Here is a 15755-nt window from a genome sequence, read left to right on the forward strand (position 1 = left end):
CAATTTGTCAGGAATCACTGTGTCAGCCCATGTTCATGAACTTAAATATATTTCCATTTATTCTCAGGGGTTATATACTTACTAAATTATATTCATATTATTAATACTTTCACTGAATGAGATTAATTGCATTGATCTTCTCTTTTTCATTTAACTAAGAAAATATGAAGCATATCTATCTTAACATACTATTGCTAGTATTCCTCCTTTCCAAGGCCAATTCTGTTTTAGGAGGAGAGAGGGTCTGTCCCTTCAAGAGAGTGCCAGAGATGATTTGAACATAAGAAACACCTGGTCACTTTTATTATTTTGTATTTGGGGCCTTATCCTGGATCAGCAATTAAATTGTAGTGGATAAAATCACAGTTCCAAAGAACAAGAAATAGCCACAATATTGGCTGTGTTGACAATACATTATAACTACTAAGGGAATGTTAGCTTTTTTATTTTTAATTTTTTTAATTTTTTAGATTTTATTTATTTATTTGATAGAGAGCAAGCACAAGCAGGAGGAGTGGCAGGCAGAGGGAGAGAGAGAAGCAGGCTCCCTGCCTGATGCAAAGCTCAATCCCAGGACCCTGGGATCATGACCCAAGCCAAAGGTAGATGCCTGACCCACTGAGCCACCCAGGTGCCCAGAATGTTAGCTTTATAGAAGCAAGAAATCCCTTATTTTCCTATTTCTTTGCTTATAGTTATTTACAGTTATAAAATATGCCAAAGCAGGTCAATTTAATGAACCTTTTACACAGTCCACATATGCAGTGGTTAGGCAAAAATCCTGACATCTGGGGAGAATATGAAGAAAACAAAAATATTTTTGTGCAGCCTTCTATTTACGACAGGCTGTACACTGAAAGACCAATCTTCTTTGTGGACCATCAGTGCTCACTTTCTCTGTTATACATAGCTTCTTTTAAAATTTAATCTTACCACCTCCAAATGTTTTTATTTGAATACATATACATGTATTACACAATAATAAATATTACTTAAGCTTCAATCATTAGTTTTGAATTACAGCTATTCTTATAAGTGTATTTTAAGACAGTATTTTCATGCCCTTAATTTTATTCTCTTTTAATTAATTAATCAATTAATTAATTTTTAAGATTTTATTTATTTGAGAGAAAGCGAGAGAGAGAACATGAGCAGAGGCAGAGTGAGAGTGAGAGGCCGACTCCCCTACCTATCAGGGAGTTTGATGCTCAGCTTATCCTAGGACTCTGGGATCATGACCGAGCTGAAGGCAGACACTTAACTGAGCCACCCAGTCACCCCTAATTTAAAAATATTAAAAATAATAAAGAATACTACATAAGTAAAAATTATAGTATAGGTAACTATACTATTGCTAGTGTCCCTACTTGCCAAATACTGCATCCTTTGTTGCAAGAAGTTTCTATTTATTTTAATTACTTAAATATTTTTTAATTACTTAAATATTTTTAAGCCTTAGGTCTCAAAATTAATTAAGTCTGAAGTCTTAAAGTTAATTAAGGGTTTTAGAATTACAATTTAAGTTGACATTAAAGAACAGTAAATCTACTTGGTACTAAACACTTATCCCTAAAATTTTACTCAGATAATACAAATAAGGTAATTGTGGAGTTAGGTAATTTTTAAGCATTGCTTGAAGTTTATAACAACAGTGGTTAAGGTGTTCATTATTTTAATTCAACATGGTTTGATGACCATATTTTTATCTTTACAATCTTAAAATCTCAGTATAATTATAGATTACTTATCTGATCTATATGACAAATGCAAGTTGTTACCAATAAATTAGGCTCCTTGTCAGAGAATAGAGTCATGGATAAACTAACATGTTGTTTGCATTTTATCCTGGACTGTAATAGTATTTCATTTGTACATGTATTACCATAATTAGGAGTATTAATGTAATTATACATAAAATATTTATTTATTTATTTACTTACTTACTTATTTATTAAGTAGGCTCAACACACACTGTGGAGCCCAATGCCAAACTTGAACTCAAGACCCTGAGATCAAGACCTGAACAGAGATCGAGAGTCAGATAAGCCACCCAGGCTCACTGACTCAGAGAGAGGCACTCCTATAAAATATTTATTTATAAAATATTTATCAATAATTAAAACATTTATATACTAGTATTTTAAAATATTTCTTTAGAAAATGATAAAAACTCAATACAAAAACGTTTCTTAAGGATGACCTGATGATTGTTTATCTTTTATTTTTTTATCTTAGTCACCAAGATCTTAACCATTAAGTGAAATTCAATTATTTCTTTCTCAGAAATTTTTGTCTCTTTCTGTTAAGGGGCTCATAATTATTTTTAGAACCAATCATGGAAGCCTTTCCTGCAACACAATTAATGTGTAAGTTATTGTTTCTATTTAGGTATTCATTTTTTCAATGATCTATTTTTTTTTTTACAAATATAGAGGTGAATTAAAAGGACTTGGCATTTAATGGGGATTTTGAAATGGATTTAGACTAATTTGGGCATCTCCTAATTGCTACATTTTTCAAACTAACACTTTTTGCAGATTTCTTATTGTCTCCTAGGGTGTTATGTTGGCAAGGTGGTTCTTCTTTTTTAACAGTGTTCTGATGTTCTGACGTACCTTGAATCTCATCCAAAATGGCTCTTTAACAATTGAACTTTTTCTTTTCACTAAGCTTTGAGTTTCAGAATTTGGTCTAAAACAGTAGCAGCCAAAATGTTCCTATCTTTATGTTAGGATATGTGATACCACAATGTTGTAAAAATAACTAATGGAAGCAGACTTAGCAATTTGGTACTGTTTCTCCAGAGTTTTGTATACAATATTATATTTTGGTTTATTAATTGGAGAGTAATTTTAAAATTGATTATATTTATTTAATCTTTACATTTTAAAATTATTTCAGGAATTTTAAAAATTATTTCAGGAAGAATTCTAAGGATTGTACAAAAAATTCCATGTGAATTACCCTCATATAGATGGTGCAAATGTTAACATTTTAATCACACTTGCTTTTTTATTTTCTATGTAAATACATATGTAAGTATTATAATTTGTGAAGCACTTCAGAATAAATTGCAGACCTTTAACACCTTATAGCACCATAAACACTTCAGTGTATATTTCTTATTAAGGGACACATTTTATTTATTTATTTTTTTTTAATATTTTTTTCTTTATTTATTTATGATAGTCACAGAGAGAGAGAGAGAGAGGCAGAGACACAGGCAGAGGGAGAAGCAGGCTCCATGCACCGGGAGCCCGACGTGGGATTCGATCCCGGGTCTCCAGGATCGCGCCCTGGACCAAAGGCAGGCGCCAAACCGCTGCGCCACCCAGGGATCCCAAGGGACACATTTTAAAAAATATATTTTATTTAAATTCAGTTTGCCAACATATAGTGTAACACCCAGTTTACATCTAATCAAATGCCCTTCACCCAGTCATCCCATCCCCCCCATCACGTCCCCTTCTGCAACCATTTGTTTGTTAGATAAGGAGTCTCTCATGGTTTGTCTTCTCTAATTTTTCCCCACTCAGTTCCCCTCCTTTCCCTTAAAGAAGGGACCCATTTTTCTTATTATAACCATTGCACGATTATCAAAATCAGGAACTTAACCCCAGTACAATACTATTATCCAATCCAAAGACCTCATTCAAATTTCACTAATTGTCTCACTAATATCCTTTAGAGTGTACTTGAGAGTACTGGATCCAATCCAGGAACACATGTTCCATTTAGTTGCCATGTCTTTTTAGTTTCCTTGAGTTTGTAACAGTTCCTCAATCATTCCTTTTCTTTCATCTCCTGGATATTTTTGAGGAGTATAGTTCATTTATTTTGGTAAAATCATCCTCAGATTAGCATTATCTGATGTTTCATCTTGATTAAATTTGGACTGTACCATTTTAACAAGAATATCACAGAAATGATATCATGTGCTTCTCAGTGCATACTATCAGGGGGCACACGACATTTGTTTTTCCCATTACTACTGAAATTATTGGTTAAGGTCATGTTTACCAGGTTTCTCTTTCCTGAAACTAAAATGTCTTCATGGTGATTTACTTTAAGACCTTGTCAATACTCCTCATCAAGCTTACATCCACTAGTTTTAATATCTATTGATGATGTTTCCCTGGAGGAATTATTAATAGGTGGTTGTCAAACAGGGATTTGTTTAATTCTAGTATTCTTTCTTCATTTATTACTTGGCTTACTACTGTAAGGTAGAACCATCTTTTTATTTATTTATTTATTTATTTATTTATTTATTTATTTATATTTTATTATTATTATTATTTTTATTTGATAGAGAGAGAAAGAGCGAGCACAGGTGGGAGGAGTGGTAGGCAGAGGGAGAAGGAGAAGCAGGCTTCCAAGGAACAGGGGAGCCCGATGCTGGGCTCAATCCCAGGCCCCTGGGATCATGATCTGAGATGAAGGCAGACACTTAGCTGACTGAGCCACTCAGGCACCCCATCCCTCTATTTATTAATATAAATTAGTGGACTCATGGACTCTTATTTAATAGGACATAATACATTACTATCACTATTTACTTTAATTGAAATTGTTCCTTATTTTGCCAATTGGAACCCTTGTGCCCTTTGGCATGTCGCTATCCTTCTTTAAGCACGGTCTTATGAAACAATCAGTGTTTAAGAGGACTTCACACTTGAGACTTGTGTTGTCTTTCTGAGAATACATTACCTTCATTTTTTAGGGCAGACACTGACTTCAAGAAATTTTATTGCTGTTTGATTCCAAGCTTTTCTAAAGTGGTTTGTTGTAGTCATGTTAAAAGAGACCTTCAGTGGTCATTGTGATAGATTAAAAATGGTCATAGAGTCTTTACAGGCCCTTCCATCAAGTTCTGTGACTTACTTTGACTAATAGGATCTGGCAATTTCTACTTTCACCTCCTTGAGTTTTGCCCTGAGGTAACCATGTAAGAAAGCTAGTTTAGCTTATTGAAGATGAAAGGCTACTCAGAGGAAAATCAAAGCTCCCAGTTAGAACCAGGACCAGTTGTTTGACATGTGAGTAAGGTCACCATGGATATTCTAGCACAGGTGATCCTCCAACTGAATTGACTGCACGAAGAGCTCAGGCAAAACCAGCAGAAACATTTGGCCAAACCACAGTATTGTTAGACTAATAAAGCTTTAAAAAATGTTTTAAATATTGGAATTATTTGTTACTTAGCAATAGTTAATGTACCATTGTGAATTCAAATAATCTCTAAAAATTTACATGTTCTTAAGTATATTAGAGCTTTTCACTTATAATACATAAATAGATAAAAAGTCGTCTTGAGGGCAGCCCCGGTGGCTCAGTGGTTTAGTGCCACCTTCAGCCCAGGGTGTGATCCTGGAGACCCAGGATTGAGTCCTACATCGGGCTCCCTGCATGGAGCCTGCTTCTCCCTCTGCCTGTGTCTCTGCCTCTCTCTCTCTGTGTGTCTCTCATGAATAAATAAATAAAATTAAAAAAAAAAGTCCTCTTGAGTCCCCTTGGCTAAAAGGCCTATTTGTTTTGAATTAGATAGCCCCATGATCACACAAATGATGAGCCCTGCAACTGGTGGCATTTTTCATGGAATACTATTTTTACTTGAAAGAAAAACTCAGGTTATTCAGACTTTGGTGGTTGGCAGACACTTCTCTGAAAACGAATGAAGCGAGTGTGTCACTTCAAGAAAAACATCTGAGGGTTGCCTGGCTGACTCAGTCAGTAGAGCATGAGACTCTTGATCTAAGGATTATGAATTCAAGCCCCATGTTTGGTATAGGGATACAGGGATAAGTAAAATCTTTTTAAAAAAGAGAAACATCTGATAGTATTTATTGCCAATAATAAAATTTTGAGTAAAATTTTTGAATTTTGGAAAACTTGTACCTGCCACTAGGAACCTCGTGGCTTAATAATTTCTTTTGACATTGGTGATGATATTGATTAAAATGATATTTTTGTTTTTATTTTTATAATGAAATTTGTTAGTATTTGGAAGGTCTGCATAAGTTGAGAATCCACATTGTCCAAATGACAAATGCATGATATTGCAAAATCATATATATGTCAGAAAGATCCATTTAAGCAAAGTAGAAAAATTGATTTTAATGTAGTGATGTATAAGAATTTCATTCATATCATATCAAGTTCCATATAACAACTAACCTTTTAAAAACTACCAATTGTAGAATTTTAGTGTCAAAGAAGAATATTCACAATTATCTAAAAGTTTATTAAAGAATTCTCCCCTTTGCAACTATTTATCTGTGTAAGTCCAGATTTTCTTTATTACTTAAACCAAAACAACACATTGCAATAGGCTGAACATAGAAGTAGGTGTGAGAATATGGCTTATCTTCCATTAAATTTGACAAGAAAGAGTTTTGCACGAAAGTAAAACAATGCTAGTCTTCTCATAAAATATATTTTTGTTCTGGAAAATTTTAGTTCTTTTTCATAAAATATGCTATTTAGGCTAATATGAAATTGTTTTATTAGTTTATAAAATAAATATTTACAATTTTTCTTAGTTTTTATTTATAGTATATTGAAAATCAATGGATAAAACTCCTATAAAGATGCTGTTTGGAGTCCACAGTTCTTTTTAAGAGTATAAAAGGAATACTAAGACCAAAAGTTTTAGAACTGCTGCTTTCAGCCAATGGGCAGCTGCATATTAAAAGGTTTTCAGAGAATTTCACTGACCATAAACACAAGCGCCTAGAAGCAGCTTCCTAGATACATAGGCAAACATGTAGAGGATACTGAGTAAAATATAATATTCTAGTCAAAAGACACAAATGTGTCTAAAAACAAACCCTGCAGGAAAAAGACAATATATGATCAAGAATTCCTCACACATCCCTAGAAATCCTCAATGTAGAGCTTTGATCAAAACCATAAAGCACCATATCTAGTTCTCTTGTCTGGAGGAATCTAATATTCCCTCACATGCCAAATCACATGCTCTCGATCTGGAGGAAGTCACCGATAGGACCAAAGTTACAGACCGACATTACCTTTCCTAAGCTCTTTCCTTGGATGGCAAGAGTCTCAAAAGCAATTATCTTTTGAAATGTCTGAATCATAGACCTCCAAAGAGGCCAATGCTCTAATCCCCATTATCTATGTATATGCTATGTTATGGCAAACGGGCCTTGCAAGTGTAATTAAGGTTACAGATGTTAAAAGAGACACTATCCTGGATTATCTGGGTGATAGGATCTATGAGCCTGTAAAAGTAGAAACTTCCTCTGGCTGGAAATGGAAGAGATGGGGCTGAAAGGAAAGTCAGAAGGCTTTGAAGTGTGAGAAGGAGGGGATGGATTGTTGCTGGTTTGAAGATGAAGGGGGCACACATGACAAGGGAAGGAGGCAGATTTAAAGAGCCCAGGGAGGCTACTAGACAGCTAGCAAAGAAGAGGTCGTCTCAGTCTTATAACCACACGAACTGAATTTGTTCAACAACCTGAATGAGTTTAGAAGATTCATCCCCAGAGCCTCCAGAATGGAATGCAGCTCAGCTGATATCTTGATTTCAGTCTGTGGGACTCTAAGCAGAGATACCAACTAAGCCATGCAGTACCTGGACTTCTGACTTAAAGAATCATGAGATAATAGGTAGGTGTTGTTTTCAGATGCTAATTTGTGGTAGCTTATTATCATAGCAATAGAAAATGAATATAATAGCCTTGGGACTTTGATGTGTGAACACTCTGAAAATGAGCCCAATTTTTCATGCATCAGCAACAACTTTCAGTAGAAGCTCAGGTACTGGAAGTCTGGGGCAACAGAAAGGATCTCACCAGTGAGCTTGGAGTGTACCTTAATCCCTTTAACTCTGGTAGGTCCTTTTGAGAAAAGCTAATCTTGATGGGTTCTCTGAAACTGTTATACATGCTTTTGATGATAGTTATGCGCTCATTTTATTACAGCTTTACTACAACTAAAAAGATCTCTAGCATCAAATCAGAGGTTTATCCCATAGTGACATTTATAGAAAAAAAAAGGATGGTTTAATAATCATGGATGGGTTAGACAGAAAGGGAAATGAATATCCAATTAAAGGACAGTTGGAATGTATATATTCCAGACAGAAACTATGAGTTATATTACATTGAAGGTTCTGCCCAAGCCAAGGGTGAGACTGTTTTTTCTTTTGCAAAGCTCTTTCTTTTCTTCTTAACTGAATTAACTTCTACTCACATTTCATATCTTGTATCATGTATTACTTCCTTACAGAGGCCTACCGTGACCCTTCTAATTTTTAGCTCCCTATTATACACTCATAACGTACTTCATGCCTCCAAAACTCTTCTTACACAGGCAAGTTTACATTTGTTTTGTTGATTAAGCAATGCCTCTTTCACTTACTAGACTTTAAACTTTCGATGGGCAGGGGCTATGACTATTCTTGTTCATTAGTAGGTCCTCAGTGCTTAGTAGTGCTGACCACATGAAAAGGCCTCAATACATATTTTTAAATGAATAATGAGTACCATGCCATTTAAATGTGGTAAAATATATGAATATCCTTAATAGGAGTACTGAGCTGCTTTTTTATTTCACAGTGGTTTACCATTCCTTGTGAAGACCAGTGAGATATACAGTACGGATGTTTGAGGGCAATTGCTCTAGTTCATTGTGTTAAAAAGAAATTTGGATCTGATTTAGATAAACTTTGTTCTGATGAGAAACTGGCCCATTTTATAGTTAGAGAAAATTTGGCCTTTAGCAAGTCTACTAAAATCAGATAGAAAATCAGAAGTGAGATTATATTCTTAGGTTTATCACCTATTACTTCAAGAAACAAAAAAGCACCCTTAGGAAAAGAAAATAACTTTTTACATTGCCAAGTAGCAACTGCAGGAAGCTAATAGGAATGGGAGTATATATATAAACAGAAAATTTAGTTTTTTTGATTATAAATAGAATAATACACCTGGTGTTCTACAAAGCTCATATATGGAGGGAAGATTATGTCAGGTTTTTGTTTTAGTGGCTTTCTATTCAGGATATGAAATATTGAACCCACCATGCCTTCTTCCTTTCTTCTCCACACTCCATTCTGCTGGTCACCTACTTATTCTTTTAGTGAATAGCTGTAAAATATCATGGTGCTTAGAAAAATCTCTTTGTAAATGTTTTCCCTGGTTTCTTTAGCCAGGAGCCAAAAATATCATGTGTTTCTGTTTTGGGAGTGTAACAAAAAGAGCTTCTGAAAAATACGGATGGTGTAGCTGAGATAGGATGGCAGTATTTTTTAGAAACATGTTTTTATAGAACCAGATGGTCTAGTATATTCTCAAACAAATATGTCACCTATAATTTGATGAATACCTTCCAAAGGAAAGTAATTTTTTCAGTAGATAACAGATGGTATCAGTCAAAAGCATATCGAGACACTTTAAGAAAAACTTGATGGCTCAAGTGATTTAACCAACAGAATTTTCTTCAGTGTACCAAGCATGTTTTAGGGTCTAAAATTTGTCATCTGCAAATAATTCGGCCTCATTTTCAAACTTTACTCCATGGAGAATTGAATGCAACCTGTTTTATATACTAGCTATAAAAATGATGAAAATTCTAAAGTTGTTTTCTGGCTCTGTTTTTGAAGTATCTATTATATTATGCTAAACGGAAAAAAGTATGTATCTAAATGTCTTAAAACTATAAACAGTTTATACTCATATATAAACATATTTTAATAGAATTGAACTACATTTTACCTTTGGGATATAAGCTGGTGTTAATAGTGAACTTTTGGTAGTGGTTTTCTTAAAACTATAGACATATGAGCATAACAGAAAAAAGTTCTGAAGCTACAAGTAAAAAGTATCAAGAAATACCTAGAATACAAGTCATTTATTTTTGCCCTGATTTTGGCAAATGATACTGTAATAGGGCCATGGTTCAGAAATTATCAACATCCTAGTATGTTGACAGTAAGATCTAATGATATATATGAACATGGGAGGTGGGAGGTACAGTGAAAATTAGAATCTTGTCTTTCTTTATGCCTCATATCCATATATGAATTAAGGTGGAACCATGTAATTTATCATTTTGCCTGTGACATCTTTGTGAGTAAAAAGGACACTGCTTGGTTACTAAGTGATTATAAATATAAACTGGGACTGTCCAGGGAAAATTAGGATATATATTCATCCCAGATGTATACAACTGGTGCTATGATAAATGAGTCTATTGCTTTCTAACTGGTATGTTTTGGAAAGTGGCCACATTTTTGCCACTTTAGATATGGTTATGTGGGTAATGACAATGGTTGTATATTATCTAGAGTATCATTACTATTTCCAGACCTTTTTCAACATTATAAGCAAAAGACATGTTTTTGAGATCATTTGCAATTCTGTTTCTTAACATAGATCTCAAATAATTAAATGTATGTTTGTTTGTTTAAGTGTAATAAGATTGACAGTATGCTTGCAAGTGTGATGTAATAGATCATGGGAAGGCAACAATTTCACTGTAACAAATTTTAAAAAGAAGATAAATTACAGAATTATGTTTTAAAAAATATTAGATTGTTATATTAATAAGGAGAATAGAAAAACTGAAATTCCAGAGGGGAAAGAGCCATTTTTTAGATGGGTTCACAATTACCAAATCATTTTCTTCTATGGGAGCATTTTGCTTATTTGGTACAGGAAGATGGGCCTTAGTCTAAACAGAGGGTAATCCTGCTGAGGGAAGAACTGGAACTTCTTTTAAGACTGAGATATAATTGACATATAATATTACACTTAGTTTAAAGTGTACAACATATTGATTTGATACATTTATATTGCAGTAACATTACCATTGTAGTATTAGCTAAATATCTCTGTTGTGCCACGTAATTATGATTTCTTCTAGTGGTAGGAACATTTAAGACCTAGTCTCTTAGTTTAATGTTTATACTATGGTTTTGTTGTCTATAATCACTGTACTGTGTATTACATAGTAGTATATACCCTTAAATAATATCTCTCCTATTTTACCATCTCCAGCCCCCGGTAATTACCATTCCACTGTTTTTTGAGTTTGGTGGTGATGGTGGTGGTGATGGTGGTGGTGGTGGTGGTGGTGGTGGTAGTGTTGGTTGTTGTGTTGTTCTTTTTTTTTTTAAGATTTATTTATTCCAGAGAGAGAGAGAACAAATGGAAGTGGCAGAGGGAAAGGGAAAGAGAATTCCAAGCAGACTTCGAGCTAAGCGTGGACCCCCACAAGGGGCTCAATCTCACTACCTTGAGATCACGGTCTGAACTAAAATCAAGAGTTGGATGCTAAATTGAATGCACCACACAGGCGCCCCAGAGTTTGGTTCTTCTGATTTTTTTTTTCAAATTTGGCTCTTTTGGCAATTGTAAAAGATAATATGATTGGTTGAATTCAGATCAGACTCAAAAGTATAGTTCCTTTTTTTTCCATGTAACATAGTTTAGTGACTGGGTCAAGACTTCTAAAACAGATAAAATTTATTGTAGTTTCCTCGTGTATACACCACAGTCCAGCTAGAGCAAGGAAGCTAGACATGGCCAGTCTCCACATCAAAATATTTAACATACCACTATATTTAATATATATTTGCAGTAGTGTGGAGGAGGAAACTATCGAGCTAAGCTTAAAATCTGTAAAGGACAGAACAGAATCTCCCATAGTTTTTCAGGGCTAAATAGGCAAAGACCTGCCAGAGTCTACAGGAAAAGTCCAGAACATCCACGCCCAAGAAACATTTTTGAACTAACGGGGGGACTGCACTTTACTAAAACCGAAACCCAGACGTGACTCAGTGAAATCTCTGACTGGATGTAGGTAGCTAACTTTTTAACTTATCTGCCAAAGAGAGGAAAAAAATAGCCTTCCTTTTGGGAAAATAAACATCATCAATAAGTGCTACAAGTATTTTTTTGCATAATCTAAAGCATACAATAAAAATTATGATAATATGACAAGATAGGATAGTATGACCAGTAAGCAAGAGCAAAAATAGGCAATAAACGCAGACTCCCCTAGCTAAACCAAGAATTGGATATAGCTAACAAAGACTTTAAAAGAATTATTTTTGGGATGCCTAGGTGGCTCAATGGTTGAGCCTCTGCCTTTGGCTTGGGGCATGATTCTGGGGTCTTGGGATCGAGTCCCGCATCAGGCTCCCTTTAGGGAGCCTGCCTCTCCCTCTGCCTGTGTCTCTGCCTCTCTTTCCGTGTCTCTCATGAATACATAAATTAAATCTTTAAAAAAAAACAAAATAATTATTTTTTAAAAATATTTTATTTGAGAGAGAAACTGTGAGAGAGACTGAGAGAGAGAGAGAGAGAGCGTGAGCACGGGGAGAGGCAGAGGGAGAAGCAGACTCTCCACTGAGCAGGGAGCACAGTGTGGGGGCTCAATCCCAGGAACCTAAGATCATGACCTGAGCCAGAGTCAGGGACTTAAACAACTGAGCCCCTAAAAGAATTATTTTAAATATGTTAAGAAATAGAAGACAAGATGAGGAAAAATGAATAAAAAGATGGAGTTTTTCACTTTTTGACATCTTTATTGATATGTAATTGTAAATGTACAATTAAATGATTTTTTAAGTGATTTTATAGTTATATAACTATCACTACAATTTAGTTTTAAAACATTTTCATCACCTTTCCACATCCCCTCAAGGTCATTGCAGTCCCCCTGTCTCCTCCCCTATTCTGCCCCACTATGCTTTCCTCAAGAATGAGAATTTTAACTTAGTACTAGAAGTTATAAAAGAGAATAAGATAAACATTTAGTAGTAAAAATACAATATCTGAAAATAAGAATAGTTTGGTGGCCTAACACCAAACTGGATGTAGTGGAAGGCAGTGTTCATGGACGTGAAGACACACCAATAGAAACTCAACCAAAGAGCAAAAATAATGAAAAGAATAAATCAAAGTATAGGGGACACAAGATGCAAGGAAAGTTTGAATACATACATATGGTTGGAGTTCCAGAAGGAGATTTGAGAGAAAATTGGGCAGAATCAATATTTGTAGAGATAATATCTGTGAACTTTCCAAAACTGAAAGAAGATATCAATACAGATACAAGAGGGGCACCAGGGGGGCACAGTAAGTTGAACATCAAACTCTTGGTTTTGGCTCAGGTCATGATTTCATGGATGGTGAGATTAGCCTGCACTGGGCTCTGCCCTCAGTGGGGAGTCTGCCTGAGGATTCCCTTGGCCCCTCCTCTCACTTGTGCAAGTGCACATGATTTCTTGTGCACTCACTCTCTGATAAGTAGGTCTTTAAAAATAAAAAACAAAAACACACAGGTACAAGAGATTCAGTGAACTCTGAACTAATCAAGATAAGTACAAAGAAATCTGTATCTAGGCACATGATATTAAACAGCTGAAAGCCAATGTATAATAAAAAGCTTAAAATCAGTCAGAGGCAAAATAAACACACATTATCTGTAAACTAGCAGCAATAAGGATAATCACTAACTTTTTGGTAAAAACTGGAATCTAGAAAATAGTAGAATGACATCTTTTTTTTTAGTATATGTGCTGCCGACATGAGCACTAGAATGACATCTTTAAAGAGCTGAAAGGAAAATAATGGCCAATACAGAATTTTATGTGCAATAAAAATATTCTTGAAATATAAGATGCTAGATGCTATACATTAGCTCAGATTGTATCCTAGGATGGAAAAAGAACATTAGTGGAAAATATGGTGAAATATGAATAAAATCTGTAGTTTAAGCAACGAATGTTCTATTTATTTGTTTGTTTAGTAGTATTAGTGTTTTAGTTTTGTAGTGTGCCATGGTTATGTCTCATGGTAACATTAGGAGGAATCTCGGTGAAGGCTGTAAGGAAGCAGTTCTACCCTTATAACTTTTAAATCTAAAATCATTCAAAAATTTTTTTTAAGTTATTAAAAAATAAAGATAAAATAAAGTTCTCAGACAAAATCTGAGAGTTATCTGTCACCAGTAGAAGCAGATTATACAATATGTTAAAGGAAATTCTTCACACTAAAGGAAAGTGATTCCAGATGGATACATAAAATTGCAGGAGGAAATAAAGAGCAATGGAAAGTGTAAATACAGGAGTAAATATGAAAAGATATTGGTATCTAAAACAACAGTAATCATAGCTATGTGGCTTATAATATATGGAAATGTGAAACGTATGACTATAATGGCATAAATGTCAAGAAGCATGTAAATGGAGTTAAATTGTTGTCAGATTATTGCATTGTTTGGAAGTGATAAAAGTACTAATGTTAGGATGATTGTACAGAGGCAAAGATGAATATTGTAATCTCTGGGGAAACTTCTAAAAAGTAATAAAAAATGAAGACAAACAATCTAAAAGAAGAAATAAAAAGGAAGTAAAACAATTTGATTAATTCTAAAAGAGACAGGGAAAGATGAAAAAATGAACAAAGACCAGATGGAGCAAAGAGAAACAATTATTGAGATGCTGTTAAATGCAACTACTTTAGTTATTCAATATACATGGATTAAACACTAGAAAGACAAATGGATTAAAAACAGAATCCAAGTATATGCTCCATAAAGAGATCCATTGTAAATATAGATATTGATTGAAAATAAAAGGATATGGGTTAAAAAAAAGGATAAGAGAAGTGGCCTGCATCCTCCAGGGCCCCCACAGCTGCCACCTTGGCCCCACGGCACCCCACATGCCAGATGGGGGGGGTAGGAGCCCAGTGGTAAAGTTGACACTAGGAGCCCAGGAGGCAGCCCTAGGTAGAGGTAGCCAGAGCTGGCATTGATCATGGTGCTGCCCCTTCCAAGTCACAACTGCAGCCAACCCCAGCAACCTCAATAGCCTCCATGGCCATACTGGACCTGGGCGACCAGTAGGAGCACAGGCAGGTGTTCCAGATGTAGCAAAGAGCCATCCTCCAGGACATGACAAAGCTGCTGCTGGACACCTTCCAATACCGGGGCCTGGTAAAAAACCCAGGAGGCTGCTGCCGTGGAGCTTTGAACTTTGGGCCTCAGTGGACTTGCACATCTTTGACTGCACCTGCAGCATTTGTAAGAAGTGGAATGGACACTTCATTATTCTGGTTTCTCACTTCAAGCTTCTACGGGGGTCCTAACCACATATACATTCAACAGGCCCACAACACAACACCTCTTTGAAAGATGTAATGTTCAGAGCTTTTACATTCACTTGCTCAAACCCTGGAGGCTCCAGAATTTCTCCCACACTGCCTGGATGAGAGTGCTGCCAGGAATGTGGTCAGTGAGAAATTCAATGACATCTATTGGGAGAAAGCCATGAAGAAGCACAAGATCATCAAGAATAGGTCTAAAGAGTGAGCTCCACCTTCTCCCTTCCTGAAAAGGAGGAATGACTGGGATCAATAGCTTTGCTGTCCCTCCTGTCTGTTGGTGGTGCTCATGAATGCGGCTGCTGGTTCTGTTGGCCTGTGACCATCTTGAGCTCTGCAGACTGTTAAAACTACCAGTTTCTCTAGGCAGCACTTTGTCCTTCTTCAGCCCAGTTTTGATGCAAGCTAGTTGACATCCTCATTTCTTTTCCGTACTTTTATATGATCTTTTAGAGAAATATTTTTGTCATTGAAACAAAAGAAAGGGATGTATGAAGACATATCAAATAAACAATAACACAAAGAAATTCAATGTGGTTATGATAATATCAGGCAAAGAAGACTTTACTGCAAGAAATATTGAAAGATATAAAAAGGTATTTTATAATGAAAAAG

At 35.3% G+C, this 15755-nt stretch overlaps 1 pseudogene; it reads left to right on the forward strand.

Annotated features, from left to right (window-relative positions):
- Positions 1-15348, forward strand: part of LOC129503018 (centromere protein V-like) — a 35392-nt pseudogene extending 20044 nt beyond the window's left edge.
- Positions 15349-15755: the final 407 nt, after the last annotated feature.

Source organism: Nyctereutes procyonoides, unplaced genomic scaffold (assembly GCF_905146905.1).
Source record: "Nyctereutes procyonoides isolate TBG_1078 unplaced genomic scaffold, NYPRO_anot_genome, whole genome shotgun sequence".
Taxonomy (NCBI): Eukaryota; Metazoa; Chordata; class Mammalia; order Carnivora; family Canidae; genus Nyctereutes; species Nyctereutes procyonoides.